The sequence below is a fragment of the Bison bison genome, unplaced genomic scaffold (assembly GCF_000754665.1).
Source record: "Bison bison bison isolate TAMUID 2011002044 unplaced genomic scaffold, Bison_UMD1.0 scf7180017864373, whole genome shotgun sequence".
NCBI lineage: Eukaryota > Metazoa > Chordata > Mammalia > Artiodactyla > Bovidae > Bison > Bison bison.
In genome coordinates this window covers 11,488,791-11,501,161 of record NW_011494945.1, presented here as the reverse complement: position 1 = coordinate 11,501,161, position 12,371 = coordinate 11,488,791, and the positions used below count along the sequence as shown (strand labels likewise).

The window sequence follows — 12,371 nt, the reverse complement described above, 5'->3', positions numbered from 1 at the left end:
CGAATCTTAGTCTTTATGACATAGATAGATAAAATAGTAGGGGAAAAAGATCTATTTCAAATACATTCAGTGTTCTAAATAAGTTTCTTCACTTTAGGTATTCCTCCTTTTAGCTAAAATTCCTACAATTTAAATTTGACTGTTATGTATATGGTCCAGATAATGCAGCTTGTGTGTGCTTATAGAGAATACATATTTAGGAAAAAGCAAACAAAACTATTTCTGAATTTTCACATTTTCTAGGTAATTCAATACCTCTAAAGAAAAATGAGAAGTGAATTTCAGCAATTATTAATACATATTTCATTAAAGTGATACAATACCTATTTCATAGTATTTCATGATCTGTGCATTAACTGTTACTTTTTTAAACCAAATTTTCCATGTTACAGCAATTCATTTATTTTTAACAATGGATGTATTATATAGTTTTCACTATTAATTTTATTCACCTTATATTTTCTTTTATTTTACTTACTAATAGTTTATCATGTTAGAATCATTGGAAGTATAGTATATTTAATGACCAAAATCTTTGTCTCACTAATTCTGTTATTTTCAAAATTAATCTCCTCAGTTTTATTCCAGCTATCTTCTCTACATGTAATGTAGATAATTCTTAATCAAAATAAAGAATATCTTCATAAGCTAATATCTTCATAATGTTAAAATATATTTAAATATGTATAAAAATATAAATCTGGGGAGTGATGTCAGCATCATGGCAGCATAATTCATTTCCTTTTTCTCTCTATTCATTTACAACTAATCAGACACCCATAAACAACAAAAAGTGCCTCTGCACAGCGTACATCAATACGCCTGGGAGATCCACTGATTGTGCACCCAGAAGTGTATGGATTGGACCACAAGTGAGGTGATAGAGCACGAGAAATGACAGCAGTAGAGATGGTAATGGCAGAAAGGGCAGTGGCTAGTCCAACAGTAACCCAGCATGATCTTTCTGGCAGAGGAGGTGGAACATAAAGTTGGGGAGTGGGGGGTTCCTGGTTACTCACACAGCAGCCAGAGAGACCAGTTGTCCTCTCTGAATAGAGATCATGGTGACTGGGGGGATAGAAGGGGAAACGAAGAAAGCAGACAAAGAGGAAATAAGGAAAACATTTCTTGCTTTCTCCCTCAGGTTGCAAGAGGCCCATGGGCCTCCAGGAACTTGAAGAACACTGAACATTTAGAGAACAGTTAACATCTACCACTCTCATATTCCAAAAAATTGAAGAGGAAAGAATGCTTTTGAACTCATTCTATGAGGCCAGGGTCATATTATTATGGTCCCTGAGTATTATGGGCCCCCATAAGTATTATGGTCCCTGATAACAAAACCAGACAAATATATCACAAGAAAAGAAAATTACAGGCCAACATCACTGATGAACATAGATCAAAAATCTTCAATAAAATAGTACCGACCCAAATCCAACAATTCATTGAAAGGATCATACACCATAATCAAGTAGGATTTGTCCCAGGGAAGCAAGAATTTTTCAATATGTGCAAATCAATCAATGTAATATACCATGTTAACAAATTGAAGAATAAAAACCCCATGATAATTACATTAGATACAGGAAAAGATTTTGACAAAATTCAACATCCATATTTGATGAAACCTTTCAGTAAACTCAGCAAAGAGGGAACTTAACTCAACAAAATAAAGGCTATATGAGACAAACCCACAGCCAACATATACACAAAGGAGAGAAATTGAAAGTCTTTCTCTTAAGGTCAGGAATAAGGCAAGGATGCTCAAACTCACCACTTCCATTCAGTATAGTACTTGAGGTCTTAGCTAATACAGTTAGGCAAGACAAAAAAAAATGGTGTACAAATCAAAAAGGAAGAAATAAAATTACTGTTATTTGCTGATGATATGATCCTATATACAGAAAATCCCAAAGAATCCATCAAAAAATTGTTGGAGTAAATCAACAATTTCAGTAATGTGGCAAGGTACAAAATCAATATTAAAAAAAAAATCACTTATATTCCTTTACACTAAAGATGAAGCATCTGAAAAAGAAACAAATAAAGCCATCCCAATTCTGTTTTATTGTAGCATTAAAAACAACAAAATACTTAAGAATAAGGAAGTGGAAATTCCATACAATGAAAACAACAAAATTTTGCTAAAAAAAATCAAAGAAGACACAGACAAATGGAAAGACATCCCTGTTTGTGGATTTAGTCAGTCAGTTCAGTCACTCAGTCATGTCCAACTCTCTGCGACCCCATAAACTGCATCACGTCAGGCCTCCCTGTCTATCACCAACTCCCGGAGCTTACTCAAGCTCATGTCCATTGAATCAGTGATGCCATCCAAGCATCTCATCTTCTGTCATCCCCTTTTCCTCCTGCCCTCAATCTTTCCCAACATCAAGGTCTTTTCAAATGAGTCAGTTCTTCACATCAGGTGGCCAAAGTACTGGAGTTTCAGCTTCAGCATCAGTCCTTCCAATGAATATTCAGGACTGATTTCATTTATGATTGACTGGTTTGATCTCCTTGCTGCCCAAGGGACTCTCAAGAGTTTTCTCCAACACTACAGTTCAAAAGCATCAATTCTTTGGGGCTTAGCTCTCTTTATAGTCCAACTCTCACATCTATACATGACTACTGGAAAAACCATAGCTTTGACTAGACAGACCTTTGTTGGCAAAGTAATGTCTCTGCTTTTTAATATGATGTCTCGGTCATAGCTTTTTTTCCCAAGGAGCAAGCATCTTTTAATTTCATGGCTGAGTCACCATCTGCAGTGATTTTGGAGCCCCTCCCCAAATAAAGTCTGTCACTGTTTCCATTGTTTCCCCATATTTGCCATGAAGTGATGGGACTGGATGCCATGATCTTCTTTTTTTCAATTGAGTTTTAAGCCAACTTTCATTCTCTTCTTTCACTTTCATCAAGAGGTTCCAAATTTGTGGATTAGAAAATTTAATATTGTTGAAATGGCCGTGCTACCCAAAACCATCTACAGGTTCAATACTGTCCCGATAAAAATAGCAAGTGAGCCCAGAATTAAACCACAGCACATATGGTTAATTAGTATTCAGCAAGGGAGCCAAGAATATCCAATGGCAAAAGGATAGACATTTTAACAAATTGTGCTGAGAGGACAAGATAGATACATGCAGAGTAAAAAATAACTGGGCCCTTTTTCACACCATTCACAAAAATTAACTTGAACTGGATCAAAGAGTTAAACATAAGACCTGATTCCATAAAATCATAGAAAAACACAGGAAAGAAGCTCAACAATATTAGTCTTGGCAATAATTTGGAGGCATAATTCCAAAAGCGTGAGTAATAAAAAAAAGTCAACAAATCCAACTCCATCAAACTCAAAAGCTTCTGCACTGCAAAAAACAATAATAATAATAATAACAATATGAAAAGACCATCTACAGAATGAAAGAATGGGGACTTTCCTGGTGGTCCAATGGTTAAGACTCTGTGCTTGCAAGGCTGGGGATGTGGGTTCGATATATGGTCATGGACTAAGATCCTACATGCCACACTGCACAACCAAAAGTGAAGTGGGGGGGGATTTTTGCAAACCATATATTGAATAAGGGGCTAATATCCAAAATATACAAAGGACTCAGTCAACTCAACAACAACAAAAAGAAACAAACAATTATATTTAAAATGGCAGATGAACTGAACAGACATTCCTCCAAAGATGACTCAAAATGGCCAACAGACACATGAAAAGATGCTCAACATCACTAATCAGCAGGGAAAAGCAAGGGGAAAGCATGATGAGATATCAGCTCAAATCTGTCAGAATAGCTAGCACAAGGAAGACAAGAGACAACAGGGCTGCTGAGGCTGTGGTAAAGGAGAACCCTGATATGTTCTTGGTAGAAATGTAAATTGGTACTACCATCTTGAAAGAAATGTTGAAATTTCTCAAAATTTAAAAAATAGATCTATTATATGATCCAGCATTTCCACTTCTAGGTATATACCACTCAAAAATGAAAGAAAAAGATTTTGATGATATATTTGCACTCCTTTGTTCATTGGAACATAATTCACACTAACCAAGCTATGGGGGAAAAAAAAGACAAATGCCCATCAATGGATGAATGGATAAAAAAGATGTGGTATATACACACAATGGAATATTGTTCAACTATGAGAAAAGAGGATATCCTCCCATTTTTAACAGCAATGATTGACCTTGAGTGCATTATGCTAAGCAATATAAACCAGAAAGAAAAAGACAAGTACTGTATAATATCACTAACATGCAGAATTTTTAGGAGTTAAACATGAAAAACCCAGAAGTAAAATGGTCATCTCCAGGGTACAGGGCAGGGAAATTAAGAGTGATGGTGTTTAACAGTACACATCTGTAAGAGCAGAAAATAAGCCATAGAGACCTAATGCACAGTAAATGAATATAGACAACATTGTGCTATAATTTGTAATTTATAAATGTTGCTTTATCAGCCATTGTATTACAATATATAAATGTATATAAGCAACATTCGGTATACATTAAATTTATACAGTATTACACTTCAAATTTATTCAATGAAAAATAAATAATAAAACTAAAATCTATACTGCTCCATGAAACAAATCTACATGACTCCATGAAAAAAATATCATTAGATATTCAATGTCTATTTTAATACAAATTAGGAATAAAACTTCCTATAAGAAGAGTAAAATCCAAGCTTCCAAAGTTAGAATGATGGAACATTACTCTGAACCAAGAAAATTATAACTGGGCAGACCTACATCTTACTTAGGTCTAGCTTATTGGTTTATATTTTTAAATTCCTTCATAACAACTTTATTCTGTGATCTATCACAATCTTAGAACTTTGAGCCTGATGTCTTAGCAAAGGTTTTAAACCCTGTCAATCATTCAACAGTCAGATTGGCCCTGCTTGAAAAATATTTAATAGAAAAGATGTTATAAATCAAGAGAAATACTGAAGGAAGATGCCCTTTAGGAATTACCTTATAGAAAGATCAATTATCCTGGCCAAGAAAGGGGAATTGGGGCTTTATTTTTTGTTAGTATGTGTGTATTTTTAAATAACTGAAACCTTATTTATCTTGTTTTTCTTTTTCCAGCATTACTGAAATATACCAATATCCTACCAGACTATTCAAAATGGAGTAATATTTCTACAAATAGATCTCAGTGACAAGAATTTCAAAGCTTTTGAAATAGTATTTCTAGAGCATATCTAAATACTGCCTTGTACTTGCAGCCTTCTGAAATTAGATAACACATAGATCAGTCCTCACCACTCATCCAACTGATTGGAATACTGAGCAGCTTGCACTTTATGCCTCTATTCCCCCCCACTTCTCTTTTTTTAAATGTGTATTGGCAAATAGTTTTCTCACACTCAGAGCAAAGGGACTAGTCACAATCTAATAAAAATGCAGTAGTTAATTATAGTGACTGGATTATTTTGGACTGATAGTCATGCTGCAATAAAATTCCCCAAAGCCACATACTTTGTCACAGTAGTTTGAGATATAGTGCTGTATAGATATCTACATGAATTTGCTTATTTTTCAGCAGGGCAAGTAGCATAAAAATTCCTACAGTAATAAACCATGGTTCATCATATTCGCTCATGGAGTATATGACTGGATGTTACAACATTTAAGCAAAAAAACTTATTGAGTGCCAGGTTCTGTGCTGGGTCCTGGGTGTAAAATGAATGTAACATAGTCTGTTTTACATATTATTCCACCTCCAGCCACATTTGGCACAGTTGATCATTTCTCATAACCTTATTGTCTTGTGTTTTTGACACTATGCACTGTGGTTTCCTCCTACCCCATTGGCCTACTTTTGATCAGTCATTGTTGCTAGTCCCTCTTCCTGAATGGGATTCCTAAATGATGGAATTTGCTAGGGCTAAACTTAGGGCATCTTTTCTCTCTCTCCTGGATAATTCCATTTATTTCTTTGGCCTTAAATAATATCAATGTACTGATGATCCATTTATATCCCTTTAAGTTTCTGGTTTTGTTTTCTGAAAGAGAATCAGAATCAAAGCATTGCTAGTCAAAATTACCCTTGAGAATTCTTTGGGAAGTCACCTCCTTAGAGAACAACATATCACCTTTTATTCTCCCAAAACTGACAGAGATTGCTGTTCTTTGATAGCCAAATAAAATATTTGGATAGTATTTAGGATCTGTTATTACGAAGACAACATGAATCTTTACACAAGTAAGATATCAAAGTCTGGCAAGATGCCTGCACTGAGAGAGGTACATAGGGACTGAGACTGTTCTCAAATCAGCAGAATCACATCTACAAACCCACGCTCATCCTGGAGAATATTCCCAGTGAGATGAAGGAGGGACATTCTTCAAACAATTTAAACTGCGGTTTTGTGTGTGTGTGTGTGTTAATCTCCAGCCTAAACCTTCCTTGTAATTCCCAGAGCCTTGTATACCTCTGCCTGAACATTTCACAGCCATTTGAATTATAACACATCCAAATAAGAACTCTGATTTTTCCACTAGAACCCAACTTCTCCTGCAGCCTTCTCCATCTCAGTAAGTGCAACCTACTTTTATCTAGTGGGTTAGAGCCAGGAACTTAATCACAATGCTTTATTCTTCTCTTTGTTGGATTTCTCACTTATTAAAACCATTTACAAGTGCCTTGATTTCTATCTTTAAAATATACCTGGAATTGATTCACAGTTCCCCCTCCACACTATTACCCCAACCCAGGCACATAGTTTCTCATTTCACTAGGACACCTGTTCTTTGTGCTTCTATCAATACTTTAATTGCTACCACCATTCTCACCCTTATGACAGAAAGCAAAGAAGAACTAAAGAGCCTCTTGATGAAAGTGAAAGAGGAGAGTGAAAAAGTTGGCTTAAAGCTCAACATTCAGAAAACTACTATCATGGCATCTGGTCCCATCATTTCATGGCAAATAGTTGGGGAAGAAATGGAAGCGGTGACAGACTCTATTTCGGGGGACTCCAAAATCACTGCAGATGGTGACTGCAGCCATGAAATTAAAAGACACTTGCTCCTTAGAAAAAAAGCTATGATCAACCTAGACAGCATATTAAAAAGCAGAGACATTATTTTGCCAACAAAGTTCTGTCTAGTCAAGGCTATGGTTTTTCCAGTAGTCATGTATGGATGTGAGAGTTGGTCTATAAAGAGAGCTGAGCCCCAAAGAATTAATGGTTTTGAACTGTAGTGTTGGAGAAAACTTTTGAGAGTCCCTTGGACTGCAAGGATATCCAACCAGTCAATCCTAAAGGAAATACAGTCCTGAATATTCATTAGAAGGACTGATGCTGAAGCTGAAACTCCAGTACTTTGGCCACCTGATGCGAAGAACTGACTCACTAGAAAAGACCCTGATGCTGGGAAAGATTGAAGGTGGGAGAAGAAGGGGATGACAGAGGATAAGATGGTTGGATGGCATCACTGACTCTATGGACATGAGTTTGAGTAAGCTCCGGGAGTTGGTGATGGACAGGGAGGCCTGGAGTGCTGCAGTCCATGGGGTTGCAGAGAGTCGGACATGACTGAGCCACCAAAATAAACTAAACTGACCATTCTCAATCCCCTATCCCCACTTGACACAGAGATACATGCATTTATTGTCCACATATCTCAGAGAAAGACATCTTTCTAACATATAACTAGGATTATGTCTCACAACCTCTTGCTTAAAATCCTTTAGTAATTCCCCTTTTATTTCAAATAAAATCCAAACTCTACCTGGAGGAACTCTTACCATCCCAACCACATTTCTTGTCACCCTCCCACTCCTGATTTTTCCTGTTCCATTTATTTTCATTAATACTCCAAGTTCTTTACAATTTTGCAGCTGTTTCTTCTATCTGGGTAAATCTTTTCTCCAGAATTTCATGAATTCAGTTGTTTCTCATCCATCAGAATTAGACTTCATAGCTATCCCCAAAAGAGCCTTCGCTTATTATCCTAAAGATCTCTCACAGAGCACGCTTTTCTTTGTGGCACAAATATCAGCTTGATAAAAGTTTTATTAAAGTACAATTGGCAATAAATGATAGGTATTTAAATGATAAATTCTGATATATATATATATATTATATATATACACCCATAAAGTATCAGCAAAGCTAAGATAGCAAATATATCTGTTGTCTCTAAAATCGTCATGTCCCTTTGTAACCCCTTCTGCTACACCCCTCTCTACCCATTCTCTCCTGAGTTCCTCCAACCTCTATCCCCAGATAGCTATTTTCTGTGGCTATGTTTTGCATTTTCTTGAATTTTACATAAATGGATTTACTTCAAGCACTTTAATCTGGAATTCCAAATATTGTGTAAAATGTGCTGCTGTGTCCAGGTAGAAAAGTTTAGAAAACATTTTTCTATAACCATAAGCAATTAAAAAGGGACAAATGCAAAAGTCACAATGTAATTATAATTATAGTGAAAAAATAGTCTGTAGTACAGATATTAATACTTGTGTTTAGCTTTAGGAGAGGTAAAGACCTCATCTTACTGGTGATACTAAGAAAGGTTTTATGAAAGAGATAACATTCTGAACTTTGCCTTCAACAGATTGAATTTTTGATAGGTGGAATTGGAAAGACCTAGATAAGGAGCTATTCCAAGCTGGTTAGGAACTTCATCAGCCAAAAGAACTTTAAGACCTGTGGGATGAACAAGGGAAAATGTGACGTTTGTGTGGAGAGCACTGGATGATCTATTTTGAATAGAAGTTTCTGAGAAAGTCAGAAAGACTTTGGAGACATGTTAAGACTGGTGCTTGGAGGGCTTGTTAGGTGAAGGAAAGGAAATGGCTCTGTTGCAGTGGCACTAACTGATTGGGAACCAGTGACTAAGACTTGCTCTCAATTTTCCTAGGAAGTCAACATGTTCCTAAATATATTCCCTTCAACTCTTGTTCTGGAATCTCAGAGAACACGTTGACTGAAACTTTGGGATGATCAGTGACAAAGCTCATTACTTAGATCTGTTTATTTGCTCTTTCCAGGGAAATGCAGCCCAGGGGGCTATTATTATTCCCCTAATCCTCATATTGACATTGTGCTTCTTGGTGATACTAGCTCACTTTAAAAAAACTAGCAAATGAGGGAACAATCTTTAGAAATAAAAGAATTCTAGGTTGGTATACTTAAATACTTAAAACTCATATGTGTGTGTGTATATATATATATATTTAAAGTTTAAAACATAGACATATGTAATTTAAAACATATGTATACATAAAACATGTATATTTTTAAATATTTAAATATATATATATAACTTTTGAGAAAAACTTTCCTTTGAGGAAAAAAAAGATCAATGATTTAACAATAGAGTAAGTTAAAATATCTATACTTTAAAAACAAAACTAAAGGGAAACGACTAGGGGAAGATATTTACAAAATACAAGTGAATGAAATACATTTTCCCTTTTCAGGATAAACCATAAGTTCTCGCCAAAAAATTTTAAATGAAAAATAACAATTTAAATTACTGGGTGAGACTCCACTTGTTATCTCCTTCAGTGAGCAAAGTGCTTATTCCTGTGAGCCCTGGAAAACATCTGTTCGGACATTTGAAGGAAAGACGGGGTGACTTTTACTAATTTTGCTATCTTAAACTAAAATATGAAAGACACACTAGTTTCCTGAAATCCACAAAATAAGTGCCTCTTCCTAGACTATCATTTTGATAAAAATTGGGAAGATATATTTTAACACTAAAAAAATTATTCTGGCATATGACACAAACTTCTCATAAACTGGAAAATATAAAAGCTATGACCTTAAAGTTGCTTGGCTGATTCTTAATTGACCCTGGGGATTTGTATTATCCTTTGCTTTGGGGATATTTAGTTGTAAAATTTTAAGAACCACTACACCAAAGTATTTTTCTTTACTGACACGCTCAGAGACTGTTCCCTTTCACAAAGGTCCATCTTCTCCCTTGAATAAGTGTGATGGCTTGATATAGCACATTGCTAAAAATATAAAAGTGAAATATTGCATACTTCTTAAGTACAATGTTTGCAAAAGGATCATAAGACAGTCTTAACATCCTGGAAACTAAATGGGATGACAAATTTATTTCCACTTCTCTCCCTTTGCAATCTGAATGACGGGAGAAAATCCCATCTTTAAAAACTAAATCTACAACCTCAAATATTTTTTATAAAATGTAGAGCTCCAGAAATACTTTCCCCTGTTATTATGTGGCACATCACTTTGTACTCTACTAACTGATAAAGGGATAGTTTACTGCTGTCCCAAAAGAGTCAATGAATTTCTTGGCAAACTAGCTTAATTCTCCTTTCCTGGTCAAATTAATCTTTGGGTAATTATATTTTGACCATCCTAAATCTGAGCCACTATGCTTCCAGTCAGATTTGATGTTCCTCCTGGGTGATGGAATCTTTCTGGGGCCATGCTGTTCACTGTAGAGCAGATGCTACATTTCACCCTGGAGTACAATATAGTGGAAGGTGCAGTGATTTCTACATATCTACTTAACAACCTTTGTTCCATCGTTTGAAATAAAAGATACCTCTCAAACAAAGGATGTTTATGGGAATAAAATAAATGGTACATCAAAAAGAAAAAAGAGTCAATGATAGCAATGTGAAGTTTCATTAGTTCTTTTTTGAAACCATCACCTTTAGTCATTTATTCAATTATTGAAGAGATAATTATTGAACACTCACTATGTGCAACACATTGGCATTAAATTAAAAGTAAAATTGTGCATAGCTTCCAAAATTTCTTGACTAATAAGGAAAAGCAATATATTCAACTTAACTATAAAGTAAAATAAGATATTAAGTAAGTAACCTCCTATTCTATAAGGGAATGTAAACTTTTAAGGGAAGAGAAAAAAGGACAATTCACTGTCACACAGAGCAGCATTTCCTAACATCATTTGACAGATGTGCGAATTTCCTGATATTTTCCCATGTTAGGGCTTCTCAGGTGGTGCTAGTGGTAAAGAATCCACCTGCCAATGCAGGAGAGGTAAGAGATGCAAGTTTTATCCCTGGGTGGGGAAGATCCCCTGGAGAAGGGCATGGGAACTCACTCTAGAATTCTTGCCTGGAGAATCCCATGGACAGAGAAGGCTGGTGGGCTACAGTCCATGGGGTCACAAAGAGTCAGACATGACTGAAGTGACTTAGCACACACTCATGCAGGATAGAGAGTGAGTGAAGTCATTTAGTCGTGTCCAACTCTTCGTGACCCTATGGACTGTAGCCTACCAGGCTCCTCTGTCCATGGGATTTTCCAGGCAAGAATACTGGAGTGGGTTGCTGTTCCCTTCTCCAGGAGATCTTCCCGATCCAGGGATTGAACCTGGATCTTCTGCATTGTAGGCAGACGCTTTACCATCTGAGCCACCAGGGAAGTCCATGCAGGATAAAGAAGGGGTTTTAAATAAATATTTAAAATTGTATGCCAAAAACATTTACAATACAGAACAAATTATTTTTAGGGGTTGAATGGCATGCCCCTCAAATTTATATTCTAAAGTCCTAACCTCTAGTACCTCAGAAATAGGGTCTTTGAGTTAAGATGAGGCCACAATGGGATAGAGTAGGGCCCCAAAATATTTACTGTTTTTTTGTTTTTGTTTTTTATAAAAATTGGAAATTTGGACATGCACAAGCATACAAGAAACATGACTTGTAAATATGAAGGCAGAGGTTAGGGTGATGCACCTACAAAATAAGGAATAACAAAACTGTCAGCACAGCATAGGAGGCTGGGACAGAGGCACAGAACAGATTCTCATTTACAGGCCTCAGAAGAAAGCAGCTCTGAGCAAACCTTGATCTCAGACTTCTAGCCTCCAGAACTGTGAAAACATACGTTTCTGTGATGCTGCCCAACTTGTGTTACTTTGTTAAGGCAGCCCTAGGAAACTTGTACAGTTCCTAAAACATTTATAAGAATACAAAGTTTAATGCATTGTATTTCATCAGTGATGTAATGGAATATTATTTTAATTATACAACAAAATTATTCACTGATACATGTGAACATAGGATATTTTATATATTTTACCATGCTTGGTATTAGATATTAAAATATATATGAAATATATATTAAAATTTAGGTTGCAAAAGACTATATTTTTGATAATGCTCAAAATCCTTCAATTTTACACTCAAGGAAGAAATGGATGATGAATGCCTTTATCTTATCATCACTAACTTCCATTATACTCTCTGTCTGTAATAAACTCAGTCTCTCAATCTTTTGTATTTTAAAGAGAAAAGTACTTAAAATATATTTTATATATTTATTTTTAAAGTATAGACATTAAATATCATTCTCTGAAAACTACAAAACATCATT

At 35.6% G+C, this 12,371-nt stretch overlaps 1 non-coding gene across 1 annotated transcript; it reads right to left on the bottom strand.

Annotated features, from left to right (window-relative positions):
• Positions 1-11,345: 11,345 nt before the first annotated feature.
• On the bottom strand, positions 11,346-11,417 carry TRNAC-ACA. Its single transcript has one exon. It is a non-coding gene; the product is annotated as a tRNA-Cys (tRNA).
• Positions 11,418-12,371: the final 954 nt, after the last annotated feature.